This window comes from Neopsephotus bourkii, unplaced genomic scaffold, assembly GCF_033783945.1.
Source record: "Neopsephotus bourkii isolate Nb327-2 ecotype Australia unplaced genomic scaffold, CSIRO-AGI_Nbou_v1 NB_450, whole genome shotgun sequence".
Lineage (NCBI taxonomy): Eukaryota > Metazoa > Chordata > Aves > Psittaciformes > Psittacidae > Neopsephotus > Neopsephotus bourkii.
Window position 1 is genome coordinate 1,450,837 of NW_026900952.1, and position 17,879 is coordinate 1,468,715.

The following is a 17,879-nucleotide window of genomic DNA, read 5'->3' on the forward strand; positions in this document are numbered from 1 at the left end:
AATTACCCTAGGACAGGTACAGTTAAAAGATTAAGAGACACTAGAGTTTTACATAGGCAAAAATAAGTTATTGAGGCTGATGTATAAACATATTAGAAAGAGCTCATTTTCTGTCAACTTAGTGTAGTAATAGCAGATAATAATGTAGCTTAGATAGAGTTCTCAAGTAGAGCAGGAGGTTGTTTATTCTTTTGTGGCAATCTGTGTCATGCCCGAGCCAAGGTATATTGCATAAATATTGTTAACAGCAAATATATCTCAGAGAAGCAGCTAGATGATGAATCACCCAGTTGGAGAAGTCCCAAGCTACCATTTATTTACCTGCAGTGTTTTTTTACAGATATTTGGCGTTTTTGCCTCTGCAGAGAAAACTCTATTGCATGTAATCTGTATTTTATTTTCTTCTTCTTTTTTTTAATGTATTCACAAGAAAAAGATTTGGCAGAGCTTGAACAGGGTGTGGCAGACATGGGGAAATAGACATCTCTAAGACAGAAATTCTGTTCTATAGCCAGAGTTACAGAAATTGCAATAATAACAATAATAATAGCAATAACAACAACAATAACAGCAACAATAAGAATAAATTATTTTAAAACGTGAGAGATAATAATTTATAATGTGTCTTTCTAGTTTGTTATTTCCTTGTTCAGATCCCAAGAGATTTTTGGAGAATTAACTGAATTTGGTAACTGTATACAGTTATCAAACTTTATATCAGCATTGCCTGGACAGTTTGATACAAGGCACTGGGAAACACCCTGTTGACAAGGGATGTGATAAATTGCCTAATAGCATGGAGTACCAAATTAAGACAGGGAAAAATATTTGTCCATAACAAAAATGCGTTGTAATCCCAAATAAGTCATCTTGGATTTATGAATGGCAACCGGAGATTGGAGGTGGCTCACTAGGAGGAAGACGGAATTACATTCACTTCCTCTGTGAATTGGGAGAGCCCCTGTGGTCTCCAGGGGACTGTTTGTGCAGTGAGATGAAATTCATTATGAATAGAAGTACTGCTGTGACTTCTACATGAGCCTGACTTCAAGGCATCCCAGAGTAAAAGTGCTCAAAAGTTTGATCGTAAAATTAAACTTTCTGAGGTAAAAGCTTTACCTGGTGTTATGAAGAAAAGCTGCTGAAATGTTAGTCAAGAAAACAAATGATAGCTTAAGCTCTTCTCATAGTGCTTAACCCTAAATTCAAATAGACTGATTCATCTGAATGACAAAAGACTTGAGACATAGGTAAGAGTATGGTACTGTAGGCTACATTTAAGAAAGATGCAAAATGGAAGAAAATCCAGTTTTTCAAGGGTTTTGTCTCTTTTTTTTTGGGACAGAAGTGTTCTTTTGAGGAAATAACCGGATGCTGTCTCTTTGTAGATCAATTCAGTTACTCTGAAAGCAGCATATATCCCTTTAGAAGCAATTTTAATAAAACTGAAATTGTTTTTTTTTTTTTCTTTTTCAGCTGACAGCAGTTCATTCCCTTAAGGTACAACTGAAGTTAAGAAAGCCTATTGTTCCTAGCTCTCAAACTGCAGAATATTTATCATTAAAATGCAGCACATAATCTTCTAAGTTTGTAATAGAAAGAACATTTGATGGACTAAAAATGAAGTTCAGGTAGATTAAGAAATCTGAGGGGAATTGGCAATAAAATCTCTTCAAAATGCAGAAAGACTGGTCTGTTTTCGGCCTGTTGCTGAAATCCAGAGTAAAGACAGTATTAGCTGAATGCAATAATGGTGATTGATTTAGATTGGGTCCTGAGTTGTGTACATGATTGGCGATGTGAAGGTAGCCATGCATCAAGCAATTCTGGGCAAAAAACACTCTGATGAAGTTCAACAACTGAGCAACAGCTGCTCATGTCGCTTTTGGAGTCAGATGTTCAATGACAAGTTAAGTCCTTCATTCAGTGCGGTATGTAGAGCCTCATCTCTTTGTGTGTTTTGATGCATTGAATGAAAACAAATGCTTCACAGACTGTATTAGTGACAGTGCTAAACTTAGTCTACATCAGAAATTACCTAGAAAAGAAACTGTACTAGTACAGGCACACCATTTAGTTATAGAAAGTGAAAAGCTTTCCTCTACTCTTTTACCATTTAGTGAGCCCACTCTTAATAAATAGATAATTTATTAAGATGATTGATTTTATGTGCATAAAAAATTTAATACCTATCAGAATTTAAATTTTGTTTTTAGCTTTTCCTAATTGACAAATGACTTTCTATCATTGTATTTAGGTCTTTGTTCCCAACAGATTTACTTGCTGATGCAGTGACTGTTGCATCATCCAATCTTTATCTCTCAGAGTTGAACACAGAAATCGCTTAAGTAGTTGTTTGCCCTGAATAGTGCATGAGAGGGACTAAACTTTTCATCATGGTATCTAGAGCCATCAGTGTAAACTTGTGGTGCCATAAAAAACATGTAAGATGAGAAAAAAGAAAAAGAAGTAGCATTTCCAGGTTTTATGGCTTGATTTCCAGAACTATAGAGACGTAACATGTAATACTTGATTATGTCTGTGCAATACCATGCCATATAAGAGAGTGTTGCTAAGCTATCCTCCTTTTTCTAAAGAGCCTTGATGGCTTTACATTTTTAAAGGCAGCTTGGAGACTGCAGTGAATCACAGCATCTGACAGCTGGCCTGGTCACAGCCTTTTTTGTCTAAAGAGGTTCAATTTTGATATAAGCTGCACACACTTCTGCATACAGCACACATTTTTTAAATGCTGCTGAAAAATTGAGAGGTAGCACAGAAAAGGCACAAAAACATTATTTGCAATGTCTGGCAGCAAGAGACAAAAAGAACCCAATCTACTGTACTGACTACCCTTAAGTCAGTGGTGAAAGGCAGAAAAAACCCTTACATTTATAGGAGAAATATATGTTAGATATTAAGCAAAGATAAAATCTCTAGATTAGGCATAAGGCTGTTTTTTTTGGGGAGTGTTTGCACAGATGGAGGGAGAGAAAAGGCAAATCATTTTATGTTTGTAGGGAGAATTAACCATCAGAACAGTTCATTACAGGCAATGGTGGGTATCAGAGCCCTCCATCTCTTCAGATGACAACTGGATTAACCAAGAATGAGTTATACTTTGACCAAAAGCAGGTTACTGTGTTCAATAAACAGCTGGTATGTAATGTTTAGTCTCACAGAAAAGATGATCTTTGGTGATTTTATAGTGGTATCAGGCCTTAAATTACTTAAATATATTTATCTTTGAGAAGCTTTGCCCCCAGCCTCTTCCCCAATTACTCCCTTGACAGGAGTGGCCCCTTACTTCTCTGCCAGCAGTCTCTTCTCATAGTAGAGTTTCTGCCATGAAGACCTTGTACAAGGATTTCTTCCAGTGAAAGTAAATGCAAAATAAACAGAATCTGTGCAAAATAGTAATTGATAAAAATTAACTAGCCATGTATTAAAGACTTATCACTGTGTATCAGTAATAGGCATCAGAGTATCTGAGTTCAGATCTTGAAATGAAAGAGGGGGTACTACTTCTAAATATCCCTGAGGAAAGTAGCCCTCTTTCTGTCTGTAGAAAGATGGCAAGCAAGCAACTCTTGTAACTGCAACTAGGTTCCACTCAGGTCTAAAGAAAAGAGAGAGACGAGTGGAAGGGAATGCAGAAGTTTCCAGCTTCCATCCTCACTTTCCTCTTATTTTTCAGATGTACAAGGCAAAATTACCCTCCATAGCTGCTTGAGAGCTTTGGGGTTTGGGCTTTTTACTATGTCCATGAGGCAAGCAGTATTTTTTCCTCTATCCAATAAAGCTCTATTGCAACACTAAATGCGGAAAACCTGATGCTAGTCAGCCCAATACCATCAAGCCTGAATCACAAAGAAAACCTAGAGAGAGTCACGTTTATTGTACTGCAACAAAGAAACTTCTGAGCCTGTTCTATGGCCAGGGAGGTCAAAAGAAATATTCCTATTGTGTCTTGGAGCTAGAAGACAATTCAGACTTCCAGTAAGGTCAGATTCTCTCCAGGTCAGTGAATACAATACAAAGGAAGCTGGCATCAAAGATATTGGGCAAGCCTTAAGCAGAATAAATATTTTACTTGTCTGTAGAGAGAAAATCAAATCTGTCACCTGATGTTTCTATAGAACGTACTTTATACATTAGAATCTGTCAGTGTTTATTATATCTATTTGACTTGGTCTACACAAACCCTTAAACTAAATATTGACTTTTTACATAAAGCATATGGTGATATACACAGAAGATGGGTCACAGGCCAAGAAGGAATGCAGTCTGGGCAGCAAATCGATAGTGGGCTTCAGTTCTTCAGAACAGAGGATGAAACCAGGCATTTTGCTTGTGTAATTATTTGCCTTGCTGTTTAGAGAAGTATGGAAATTCACTATTTTTCTAAATGTCACTAGGGCTAGGTCACTGCTCAGGTCGGGCTGAGTATCTGTCGGCAGGTGGTGAGCAGTTGTATTCTCTTCCCTTGTTATTTCCCTTATCATTATTATTATTGGTGGTAGCAGTAGTGCACCTTAGTTACTGGACTGCTCTTATCTCAGCCCATGGGAATTACATTCTTTTGATTCTCCTTCCCATATGTGTGGGAGTGGGAGAAGAAAGAAGGGGTAGGAGTAAGCAAGAGGCTATGTGGTTCTAAGTTACTGTCTGGGCTTAAACCACAACAATGGAAAATAACCCATTAACATCATGCATTTTAGTTCACCCTACTTTAAAAATCTAAGATAATTGCAAAAGTCAATTCAATTTGTTTATTCTAGTGCACTAATGGGAGAATAATAAATGAGTGGCTTTTTCACAAGACAATGTATCTTGAATAGTTTGGATTTTGTGACATGATTTAGTTAGGTATCATGCACACCACTTTCCAGAGCAGATTTTAACAGTTGCTCTTCCTGGAGCTCCAAACACTACTTTTTCCCCAGGGATCTGTGGTAAACAGAGGGGTGGAGGAGAAAAAGTAAGACTTGATCCTTTTGCAGGATTTCAGTCCTGCAGCAGCCGCGGTGCACAGCAAACTCTCATACTTGGAGTCTGTGAGTACCTCTGGCTGTGCACTGTATGCTTCACAGAGGAATAATTCTTCCTCTCCCGGAGATATCAGGAAAGAGAGTTACCTGATTATTAAACAAGGTGGTTAAGTGCCCATGTAGTTGCTATAGTGATCTGTACCCTTTCACATAATCACTAGATTTTGATGTTGTGGTTGTATACACAAGATATGGCTGAGCAAGCACCCAATGGACAAGAATCTGCATCTTACCACCAGTCTCCAGTAGCACAAACTTACTTGGAAAAAACTTTCCAGGCTATGGTAGTGCTGCTGATTTAGCAATGCATGGAGCTTTGCCTGACACCTGGGCTACTGAAACCCACATGAGCCTCTGCATGGCCTGGGGGTGGATGCTGAAAGTACCAGGGTGATGATTAAGCGACTACCTGGGTTTTTTCAAGCTGGGCAGTTTGAGAGGAGCATATGTAACTTCGTGCATCCTGGTGTTGGTGGCAGTCCTGGATGTGCCATGGAGGACAAGGCACAGCGATAGGAGTGTACAGCATTGGTCACTAGTTCCATTGATGTAGAAGGAAGTCAGAGCTACTGTCACTTGTGGAGGTTAAGGTCCCAAGTGGTGAGGCTGGGAAGTCAGCCTGAAGGCAGTGCATTAGAGGCAGATATTTCATTACCTTCCAGTCCCCAAAGGCCCTCGATATTCAGGCTTTATGAACCTATTACTGCTTTCCAATCAGTAGTAGGGGAAAGTAATTTTTTAGATATGCATAGCCCAGGGAAGTAATTAAACACTAGCCTCATTTTAATCTATGTGTTTCAGTAGCTTTCTTACTCAAAATCATAATAACCATCAACATATGCAAACTAAGTATTACTGGAGCAGTTATAAGTACACGAATTGTTATTACAGTCTTTTTTCATAAGCACATGTTGGTGGGTTGTTTTTTTTTTTTATTTTGGATTAGTTGCTGTCTCGCATCCCACTAGTTTTAAATCACCCAACTTAAATATATGGGAATAATACTGTGATTGCAAAGTAAATTCACTGTGGTTATCCTTGATAACTAATTAAACCAAAGAATTTCTTAACATGGCTTTGTATTTTATATGTATAATTTTTAAGATTGGGACTCATCTATATTTTATTTAAGCTGTGATAATTTTCAGTCAGTAGTTAAACTTCTGGTTAACTGATTTAGTTAAAATTATAACCACCAAAAAACATATGTGGTATGATTAGAACGATTCTAGAGTTATTGCAAAGGCAGGGTAATAAATTATTCCCCATGACCACTTAGAACAGTATAAGAAATAATGGGCTTAATTTTCAGCAAGTAAGATTTAGGTAAGGTTTTAGAAGAACTTTGTAATATTGAGCATAGTTAGCACTTAAAAAAATTCAACAAACCACTCTCCATCACTGGAGATGCCAAGTTCAACAAACATCTGTCCTTAGTAGTTTAGGTGTAGCACAGCTTCTCTTAAGGGGTGGCACCTTATATGTCTTGAAATTCCTTTTACCTCATGTTCAGTGCTTTTCTGTTTTTGCTTTGAATTTTCAGTGTAGTTTTCATCTTCTATATTTTTAAAGATGTTTGAGGGAAGTTCATTGTGGTTTTACGTTATTAAGCATTTTCTCAAAACATGTATTTATGACTAGAGCAAATCCTTGAGAACAGGACAGGTGATATTTTGGCTTCATTTATACAGAAATTTTGAGACTATATTTTCAGTTGTGCTCCTGCTTAGTGAAAAATGTTTCTTAGAAAAGTTAGTTTATTGGAGAGTTTCAGTCTCTTTACCTCGGGGATGTGCAAAGATTATAGAGAGCATTTTGCTCTTAATATAGTTTACATTGTGTTTACATAGGAACTTTGGACTGACACCAAGAGATTCAGAATGAGAGCACTTAAAGAATAATGCAGCAACTTAAACGCATACACACTATTATTAAAAACACTCATATGTTCAGAGTATTACTTTTTAGGTTGCTTAATGCTTATTTTCCTCAGGCAGTATTTTTCATAAGTAATAGATTGTCCTATCATTTCTTTTCTGTTCTCTTAAATGGCTATTATTATAGTGTTAAGGATGTAATTATAGAACAGAAACAAAAGGGGAAAGAAGGAAGATGAATTTCCACTTAGGTAAATTGTGGTTCTTTGGCAGTTTTCTGAAAGCTTTTAGAGCTTTGCATTATGTAAGTAAATCAGGAAAAACATCACCTGATAAGCTTTCTTTTGTGAAGCACTAACAATGCATCTATTAGCTGCAGTAACCAACATGTGCCAAAAATGGTTGCAATAAATAGGTGCCTTCTCACAAGATAAAATATAAGAACAGGATTGTATTAGTATGCAAACTGCTTTCCATTTATTCATTATGCACTTTCTGAGATTTGTGCCTCTGAAGATTCTTTTGTGTTTAGGCCAGAAGAAACTCAGATACTTAAAAGATATGCTAATTCTTTATGAAGTGGACTCAAAACACCAAATGACTTCCAAAATATCTTGTAGTATATTAGAATCCTCTAAGTATGGGGTTATACTGCATCTATGGTAAGAAGTAATGTAGACTTCAAAAAAGTATATGTTCTTAAAAAAAAAGAAAAAATCATTATTTCAAAATATTTTCCCTATATATAAACTATTTATGATAAAGTCTAGAGTCTCCAAGGGCTTATAGTGTACCAGCACTACATACCAAGGTGGCTATACAAACACACAGATACATTCAATGATTTATAGTGACAGATTCCCATATTGCTGGCAAACAACATGAAGTGGGTAATAAAAAGAAATACTATGAGCTTTTAAAAATATGGCTAGAGCATAACTGGATATTTTAAAATAATAACTTTAATCCAGGGTAAAAAAAAAAAAAAAAAAAAGAAAATCAGAAACCAAACCCAAAACAAAAAACAAAGACCAAACAATTACAGAACTGTATTTTTTCTTAGCTAACAAAAATTTTCAGTGCAATTAGGACTGTTTCCAATTTGCAAGAATGCCTCTAATTTGTTAATGTGGGAAATCTAAGAAGCAATTTTTATTCCTTGTGGCTGATGGGAAAATAGGATGATTAAAAGAATCCTACCTAAATCAGTCTGAATAAGTCTTCTCCAAGGCTCAAGAAGGTCTGAGGTACTAATATTCAGTGACAATAAGCAGCATCTTGTACAAAGTTTGGATTCAATTGAAAGAAGCACATCCAGACCTGGCCCACTGCATCATTTGCCCTGTATTTGTTTTCTTTTTCACTGGGTTTTGCGGTGTGCCAGTGTTCCAGGTCCTATTTACCCTAATTGTGCTTAATTTTTTTTTGATCCTGAAAGAGCCTCAGCCACAAAGATACCAAAATAAAGTTATTTAGGGTATGTTCATAAGGAAATGGATGTAATAGCATTACTTGAATGATATGAAACAAGACTGCTAAAAGTAATATAGATTGCATTAAAAGAAACTCTCATGATCCATCTCTCTGTATATTTTATTATGGTTTTTTTTCCATTGTGAGTACACAGGCAAGAAGAATCAGAACATGAGAGGCTTAGTAAATGGCACCATTTGTTTGATTTTCTGTACAAATAGTGAAGATCTCTCTCAGTTCTGTGTGAGCCATCTGGGAAAGCAATGGAAGGGGGTGAGCAGCCAGATCCACCTTAGTGGCAATGGCAGGTACATTAGCAAAGCAGTGCATGATATCCTGGCACTCTCCTGCCAATATCCTGCTCTTTTCAGATCAAATGATGCTCCCCTATGGGTGCATGAACTCTGCCCCTTTTTCTTGATCATTTCCTGCTTGGGAAAGGGGCTCAGAAGAAGGACGCATATATGTCCCAGTGCTTATGCTTCCACCGAGACATCATCTTGCCCATTTCTTGCAGGCTTTTAGCAAAGCTCTCTTCATTGTTGCTTTTCAAAAGACAAATTTATCTTCTTTTTTTTAAATGATTATTTTTCTCTTTGAATTATCTGGGTTTTTCCTTTTCTCTTTTTATGCCTATGTTTTTCAGCTCACAGCAGCACAGCCCTGTCTTTGGGTTCTTTGTCAGTGAAGCCCTTCAAGAGCTACTTTTTCCCCTATGCAAAACTCCACGGAATCTGGCAAATTGCTGCACAGTGTTTCTATTTATGAACTGACATTTGTTGCTCAGAAAATTCTTCATTGTAAAATCTCCACCTGGCTGTAGTTATTGTAGTCCTTCAGATTTTGTTTTAAAGCTCTGGTTCTGCTTCCAGGGCTTTGTCTGAGCAGGCTGGGAGAGAAAAAGAAAAATGAAAAAGTTATGTATGTTATTTATTTTTTCACTACTAGAGAAAAATTAACAAAGGCAAAAGAAACCCCATTGAGACCATTTTCAAAGCCGGGCATCATTGTAAAGTAATACATCCCTACCTGTTGTAAATAAAGAAGGAAAATGTTAACTGAACTGCATGGCGTGGTTCCAATTTACAACAAAGCAACTTCTGTGACGTTAATGAAAATTCTCACTCGGAATGTTTACTTGTTATAAAAATTCATCCCATACAAGGTTAGTCTTTTATAAGACTGAGCCATGCTGAACAAACCACCAGAAGGCTTATCACAGTTGTATGGGATGGGGTTTTATATTTAGTGTTCACTGTCTTACTTCAAATGATGCATACTTTGAAAAAGTAAGACTTTGACATCAGCTGCAGTAAACTGTCTTCCTTGAGGTGAGCTGAGTAACTTTAAAATCATGAGAATGATCTCAGTTTACACGCAAATTATGCATGTTAAGTTGGGAAAAAGCTACTCTTCTTTTACTCTTGGAAAATTCATTTTGGTCTGCTGTAACTGGCATTTCCCAAGAGATAAATTTCCTAAAATGATTAATATCTCTAGCAGAAAATTGTATCAGCGATATTTGTAGAGCACAGAGGAGGACTGGAGTAATGTAATTGCAGTTGTTTTTTGGTTTTTTTTTGTTTTTTTTTAATAGGAGAAGGGTCCATGATACCATTTACGTATTAAACCTTTACATATTCTAATGTGAAGCAGTATATTAAAATTCTACACTCTGCTTGAAAAGGAGTAAATTTGTATTTGCTGGTTTGTAAACCTCAAGTTAGTGACTTAAATGGAAAAATGACATTTTGGAATAGGATGAAATTTTAAAATCCTAGTAAAAAGAAAATTCTGAGTTCTTAAAATTGTGTTTTGACATGAAAAATCTGCCAGTATTACCAAAATCCTAGAAGAAAGGCATTGATGGTTTCCTTTATTTAATTTTTTCCAATAAACAGACTTTGCTGATCCTGAAATTTTAATACCAGTGTAAATGATTAGGTGAAATTCCAGAAATTATATTTTCTTAAATAACATGACTAGTTCAAAACAAGCTCCCCTGAAATGGTGCATAGATCTAGCTCAGCACTTATTCAAGTAGAACTTCTCCTAAATCCAGACAGATGACCTGGACCTTAGGGTTTTTTTATGTTTTCAAATGAGCAAAAGGATTACTGCATCACACATGAGGTTGAAGACCAGGTGTCTGTGGGATACTCTCTGTTTTATCTGTTTCAATTAGCTGTAGTAGTTATTTGTCAAAGAATGAGTAGATAGATACCCTTTGCCAATAATTTAACACCATTAAAAAAAGAATGAGATAATAGTGCTAAATCCATTTCTTCCAGGTTTTCAGTTGCCTGAGCTTACATCAAGTACTTTTTTCTTTAAACTGAGATGCCTGGAACTTAGTAGGTATCCTCCAGTGGGAAGGTCCCCTGTCCATTTTATGCTTTGTCTTCTCCTCCTGGCAGAGCAGCTCCCCTGTGGGTCTGGGCTGCAGCAAGAGGCAAGCAGTAGGTGCCAATGTCCCCATTGCTGGGCCTGCAGGGCTCCCAGCTGCTCATGACTTCCATGCAAACAGGTGTATTTCTGAAATCATGTAGCTGGTGAAACATTTTGCAGCTCGTTTAACAGTGGGCCTGTCTTGCCCGTGGGTGATGGAGAGTTCTGGGGAAGGACTGGAGACTCAGCAGCATTTACCCAAAATTTGGGCAGGCTCATAAGAAACTGACTGTTCACTCAACTCATGAAATTCTGTTACTGTTTGCTAATCGATGCATTTCCTGAACATGATTGCCATGCATTTTTCACACAGAAGGTGCCTGGAAGGAAAAGCATCAGACCAGATGTTCCCAGAGCTGCTGTGGATCTGCTGTCCTTCCAGTGGAAGGGAGCCGGGGACCAGCTGTTCATATTCCAAGGACTTACTCCTATTTATTTGCCTCCTTTGACAAAGTTAGTCCAGGTAAAAACTGCTGAGGTTCTGTCTTCCTGATGTGTGGAAGACCCAAAGGTTTGCTGCCACATACCAAAGAGATATTGAAATAAGAAATATAGACCTCAGAGCATGCAAATGCCCAAGCATGAAACCTGGCTGTTTTCTGAAGTGTCATTCTCAGATGATGTAGCAAGCAGCATTGCTGCAGGGCCTCCAGAAAGGCTTGTGGACTGTTTTTACACTGACTGAAAAACAAAAAGCAAAAAAAAAAAACAATCTTATCATTTTTTGCTCATTTCACAAAATCCAGTGCAGATGTGCAAATTAATATTGGATCAAAACCTTAACAACTGTTTAAGTTTTCTCTGTTCTTTCCTTAAAATGTTTTTTTTTCCATAAAATAGTCCATATAAAGCAGCTGTTACTAGGTACAGTAGTAATTATTTGACATATAAGGTGTTTGATGTGGATTTTGGAGACAATTATGTGGTTAAGCGCTGAACTTCAAAAAGGAATATTTTGCTTTTTGATGGTAGGAGAAGAAAAAAACTCTCATATTTTTGTGCAGCCCAGAGCGTCACAGCCTGGCCTTGGGACCAAGATGACTGGCCACAGTACTGAGGTGTTTCTGAAGGGCTGGAGACGGGAATTCATTCCCCCCAGGCTGCGGCAAAGGGGCAGAGCTCTTCTGCCACAATGCTGGAGGACATCAGTTGTGCTCTGGGCAGAGCAAACTGATGAGGACCTGTGGGACTTGTCTCAGTTACTCCCTGGAAAGGATTATTCTTGTGATTTCATTATTTTCTGTACCTTTGGCATCCACCTGCTTTTATATCCTGCCTTTTTAAAACCCAGACTTTCAGGGTAAAAGCTGTTTTTATTATGAACAGCACTTGATGCAACAGGGTTTAGCCTGTCTCACCACTGGCAGCTATCACAATGTCATAGTAATAGAGATACTCCTCTTCTGTATGACAAAACAGCCAGTGAGTCTTTGGTTCTGGTCTGTACATTCATTTAATTTAGCTGGTTCATACATCCCAGCAGAATTGTCAGCAGAGTCTGCTGACTATGTTTCCCTTTACAGTCACTTTATAACCAATGGGGTGATGCTTCTGTAGGGTCATGCTGGACAGAGCAGAATTCTGCATGGGTGAAGGATCTTGGTTTTGAAAGGTATTTATGATTCTTGGTATGTAGAGATTTGCAGTGTGGAAAAACAGATATTATGGTAAATGCTTTCAAAGGAGAATCTTAGAAACTGCGAGGTTATTGTAAAATACATGGGATTAAATAAACAAGTGTTTTGCAATGACTTCATACATGAAGAGAGAGGTGGCATGTTTTTAGGGGCAGCCTAGTTTCTTTCAGGGTTAATGAGGTTTCTACATTTTCAAAACTGAAATAAAACTGACATAAGAAAATGGCATTCTTATTACCTTGCACGTATCATTTTTACTCCATGCACAAAATTACAGTGTAAATCCTTCTTCAGAGTGATTCTGATTTATACTGGTGGGTGAGCAAGGAGAATCAAGGCTGACACTGGGTTTCTGAGCTACACTGCTTTCATTCCTTTCATCTAGAGAGTGCTTCAAAGTACTTATAATAAAAAGTCAGCTCCCTTTTCAAAGATCAGTGCTCTGATTTACTACCCCAAGCATCCTGATGAAACCTGAGATGATGATTGTAATGGTTGTGGTCCTTCTCTTCCATAGGCTTAGTCAATCTCCATTTTTTCCCTCAAGAATCTATGGGAATTATTCTGGATTTTCCAACAAAATGTTTTTGCAGATGTCAACATTATAGTGTCTTTAAAAAATACTTAGTTGCTAAATATTATGTCCAGAGCAGTTGCCAAGCAGGTATGCACGATGTCCATTTATTTCACTTTAACAAGTTAAGGAATGGATAAAGGACAGAAATCACTGTATCTTCATTTCTGCCTGTCTGATTGCAACACAGCTATATCTACTTGCAGCTTTCTGCTCAAGTTACGGTAGTTCCATTTTCAGACAAGCAGAGCCTAACGAGCTGAGTTTGAGATTGAAAAGCTGGTTGTTAAAGCTTGTAAGTAATTAGATAGATTTTCCTGATGCTGCAGTTCATCCCTTCTCTTATCAAATTTATGTAATCTTTAGTACATAATCTATATCAAATACATGTAATCTATATAAATGTATAAATCTAAATAAAATATAAATATAAGTATGGATATGAATGCAACTTTACATAAATATAAATATAAATGTAATCTATATAATGTATAAAGCTGTAATTCCTCTGAAACTTCACCATAGAAATCTGTGGGATCCATGGAAATTCTGGACAAAAAGATTTACCATCGGGTAAAAGGCATGGAGTTAAAAAACTGGGATGTTGTGATAGAGTATTGCAATCGCACCTTCAAACATATATAACCAACTTACTAATAGAAATAACCTTTGTCTGCATGGAGAAAGGGTACGTTCATATTTCCACCTGGCTCATGTGACCAGTTGTTAGTCAATATGTGTTTTCCTACTTTGTGTTAGGTTTTTCTGAAGCGCAGAGTCTCCAGCAACGTCACAGGTTGAATTCCAAAGTGTTGTAGTACAGTCGTGTTGACTGGAATGACCTCTGCTTTGAAAGGAAAAGAGGAAATCAGATTTTCAAATTCAAAGTTGCATCTGACATCAATCAGTTGTCAAATTTCATTGACTATCACACCCTGGGTCCCAGGAAAATTGACTGAACATGCCTTTCTGGTTGGGAAAGCACTGAAACTCTGACAAGCCTTGATAACCAAAGTTTCTGGAGATACTAATACTACTAAGAATAATCTGGCTCACTTTTCTGTATGGCCCAGATTTCTTCAAGTAAAAGCTATTATCCTAAGCTATAAATACGTGTATATATAGAAAATATATAATCATATATCTAGAAGTATATATAGATACATATATAACAAAATATATATATATAACATATACACATACGCATATACATATACATGTACATGTGTGTATTTACATTAAAAAGAAACCCAAGACATTCAATGTCCCCCTTGAAAGGGAAGACTCCTATAACTTGCTAGAGGAATGGACACTTAGTCCCCATTCACTACCCTTGCATAATTTGTTGAGTACCTAAAAATTATAGTATACATTTGTGGACTTTGTAGCCTATGAAAATTTACCCTAGAAGTAAATGCGAAGACTTCCAGCTTTGTCTGATGTGATAAATAAGATCACTAGATCTTTGGTGCATATCTGACTTCCTCTATTTTTTATTAATATCTTGTATTTGTATTCTTACCTCAAGAATTAACTGAATTCACTATTATGCTAAACACAGTGGTGGCTTGTTCCTGCTCTTTCACCTCCCTGTAGCTCCCAGAAGAAGCTAAAGCCAAACAGCCTGTCACAGATCCACTTAACATAAGTAGCTGGTTGGAACAGTAAATTTATAATTTTTATGTGCTCCATTTATGTCAGGAAAAAATCTTAGGAACTCAGTTGAATACACTGTATACTTGGTTATATACATGTCAGCAGCCCAGAAGTCATTTTAGATTATAGTTATTTGTGCTTATTTATAGAAATGAGTGCTTGTTTTCCCCTTCTACCATTCATTGTTCACTAAAAAATTATGATTCTATTTTTCATGTCCTGCTTGTTATTTATAGAGATATTTTTAAGGTTCATGTAAGCTATAGTACATTTGCAACAATCAATCCAGTTAAAAAGATGTCAAGTAACATTTCTTTTGTACCTGCTCTACTGTGTTGCCTTTCTCCTTTAGCCTTTTAAATCCCCAAATCTTCTTATAAGAAGAAAAGTCATAGCTTGAAATAAAGTAGGTTCATGATTAAGATATTCATTATAAATTCCATACACATTGGTTGTTTGCAATGATTTTTTTTTTTTTTTGCTTTTTCCTCAGGCAGTAACAGCAAATTAATGTTTGTGACATTTCTGCAATTTTAACTTTGAATGAGACTCATACCATATATTGAATTATAAATACTGACTTACATTAAGTCCCGTGTGTGCCTCTCATGTAGAAATGAAATAGACAGTGTAGTCATTATTCAACTTAATTTGCAATATTTATTACTCTTGGTGGATATGAATGTATTTGTTACATTCTCAATAAATGACCTCTGGGTTTCAGAGATGTATTATGTTAGGAAAAACTTGCAAGGAGTAAATAACACCCTTCCTTTTCTCTCTATGAAACTTCTGTTTCTAGATTGCTGCTATTATGTCCTGTATCTAAATTGAATTTATGCTAAGCTGAAGGAGATCTAGCTCATGCTACAGTGTGAAACAAGGGTATTTGTATAAATGCAGTGAAAAAATTGCAACCGTGTGACCTGCCCTGGTGACATTCAGAGAAAAATGCTTATAAGGACCATCTGTAGAGTGAATGTGACATAATCTTCGGTAGTGTAAAAGCTGACTTGGCCTTAGGATAAGAAAGAAGCAACAGAGTTCATTATCACTCACAGTTGGGTGGTTAGTCTATACAGTTGGATGGTACTCAGAGTGCTCTGCATAGGCATGACCATGCCATCAGACTATCAGGACCTTTATCATCAGGGACTGGAAAGCACATGATAAGCAGAAGTAGTAGTGTGACAGTCACACACCTAAAAAGTAAGCAGTTTTCCTAGAGTTTTCCTGTTATTGAATGCTGAGAACCTGTAGTGGTCAGAGCTAAAATATCTCACCTGAAGGTTTATACCTGAAGGTTTAAACTAAAAATGTCAGATGATATGACTATATGTAAAACTTTGTGTTCAACATTCATAATCCATAGACTGACAGTGATCATTTTGAGAAACCCCTAGTTCCAGTCTGAAATTTGGTAATCTAAATATCTCCATCTGTGGTCCTGCCCCAAAGGCCACTAATGCCAGCATAGTGATTTTGGGCAGTAAAGAAGCTCTTCCTGTCCCCCATGGCCATGCTCCGCTGCCACATTTTGAGTGCAGCTCTGCATCTTCACTGAGGATACCCAAGTCATTTGTGTTTGTAAATTTCAGCAAGATTAGCAGCCTTTAAATCTCTTCCAACTAATGGGCTGCATCAAAACCAGCATGAACCAGAAGGTGAAGGGAGGTGATTCTCCCCCTCCATTCCATGCCCTTGTGAGACCTCACCTGCAGTACTGAGTTAAGCTCTGGGGGCCCCGAATGCAAGAAGGATGTTAGAACTGTTGGAGCCAAGTCCAGAGGAGGCCATGAACCTGATCAGAGGGCTGAAGCACTTCTGTGAAGACAGGTTGAGAAAGCTGGGTTTATTTAGCCTGGATAAGAGAAGGGTCTGGGGAGACCTTAAAGCAGGCTTCCAATACCTAAAGGGGGCCTACAGGAAAGCTAGAGAGGGACTTTCTGCAAGGGCATGTAGTAATAGGACAAAGGGGTATGGCTTTATGCTGAAAGATGGTAGATTTATATTAGAAATTAGAAAGAAATTCTTCACTACAAGGGTGGTGAGACACTGGAACAGGTTGCCCAGAGAAGCTGTTGCTGCCCCATCTCTGGACGTGTTCAAGGTCAGGTTGGACGGGGCTTTGAGGAACCTGGTCCAGTGGAAGGTGTCCCTGCCCATGGCAGAAGGGTTGGAACTAGACCATTTTTAAGGACCCCTCCAATCCAAACCATTCTGTGATTCTATGATTCTGATTCTGTGATATGATGAAGGACTAGTACTAATTTTCTCAATAAATGTTAAGAGAAAGAAAATATAATTTTTATTTTACAGCTCTTCCAGGCTGATGAAGCAGACCCAAGTCTTTGATGGAGCATCTCTAGTGACCCCACTATTAGAATAAGATTTCTTCTTGGACCAAGTATTAGCCAGAGAATAATTAAATTTTACTTGTATTACCTGCCTTTTGCTGGTGGAAAACTGAGCTGAGGAGCAGATTTATTACAAGATCACCAGTGCACTAGTTGAAGATCTGGCACTCGCATTCAAACCTGCAATTCCCTGCTGGTGCACTAAGCCCCAGTAAGAAGGTTGTCTCCAGTCCAGAGCCTGCAGCTTATCCAAAATTGCTTTGGGAAGTCTTACTTTTTAACTTTGCAGAAGTCTATCAGTGGCGAAGCAAATTTTCCTGAGACATCACTTCCGGAATTGCTTTAAGACTCTTTGTGCAATGAAATGGCCTGCTTGACAGTGGGATATAATGAACTGACTGCTAAATGCTTGTCATCACATAAACACTCTGGACCAATTGCTTCCTTAAAGCAATGTGAATTTTTCCAAAGGTATCACAGAGTTTTGACTAGAACTCTGAGTCGTCATCTTTTGTGTTTATCAATTGCTTCTTTTCTTTTATTAATAAATCTCATATAGATGTGTATGTATTCTATAAAGCAGTTGAACTCTTTTGTGCTATTTATCTATACAGCCAGAGCTGATGTAAATGAAAAGATGCTCTTCCTTTTTCCCCATTTCATCTCCTATGTGATTAATGCAGGAATTGCTTTAATTTTCTAAATGTCTTCTTTACACCACTTCTGAACACTTTCTCATGTCAGAGAAACCCTTAATGACGTTCACTGTACTTGTAATGTACCTGCTCTTAATTTCTTGTCATTAC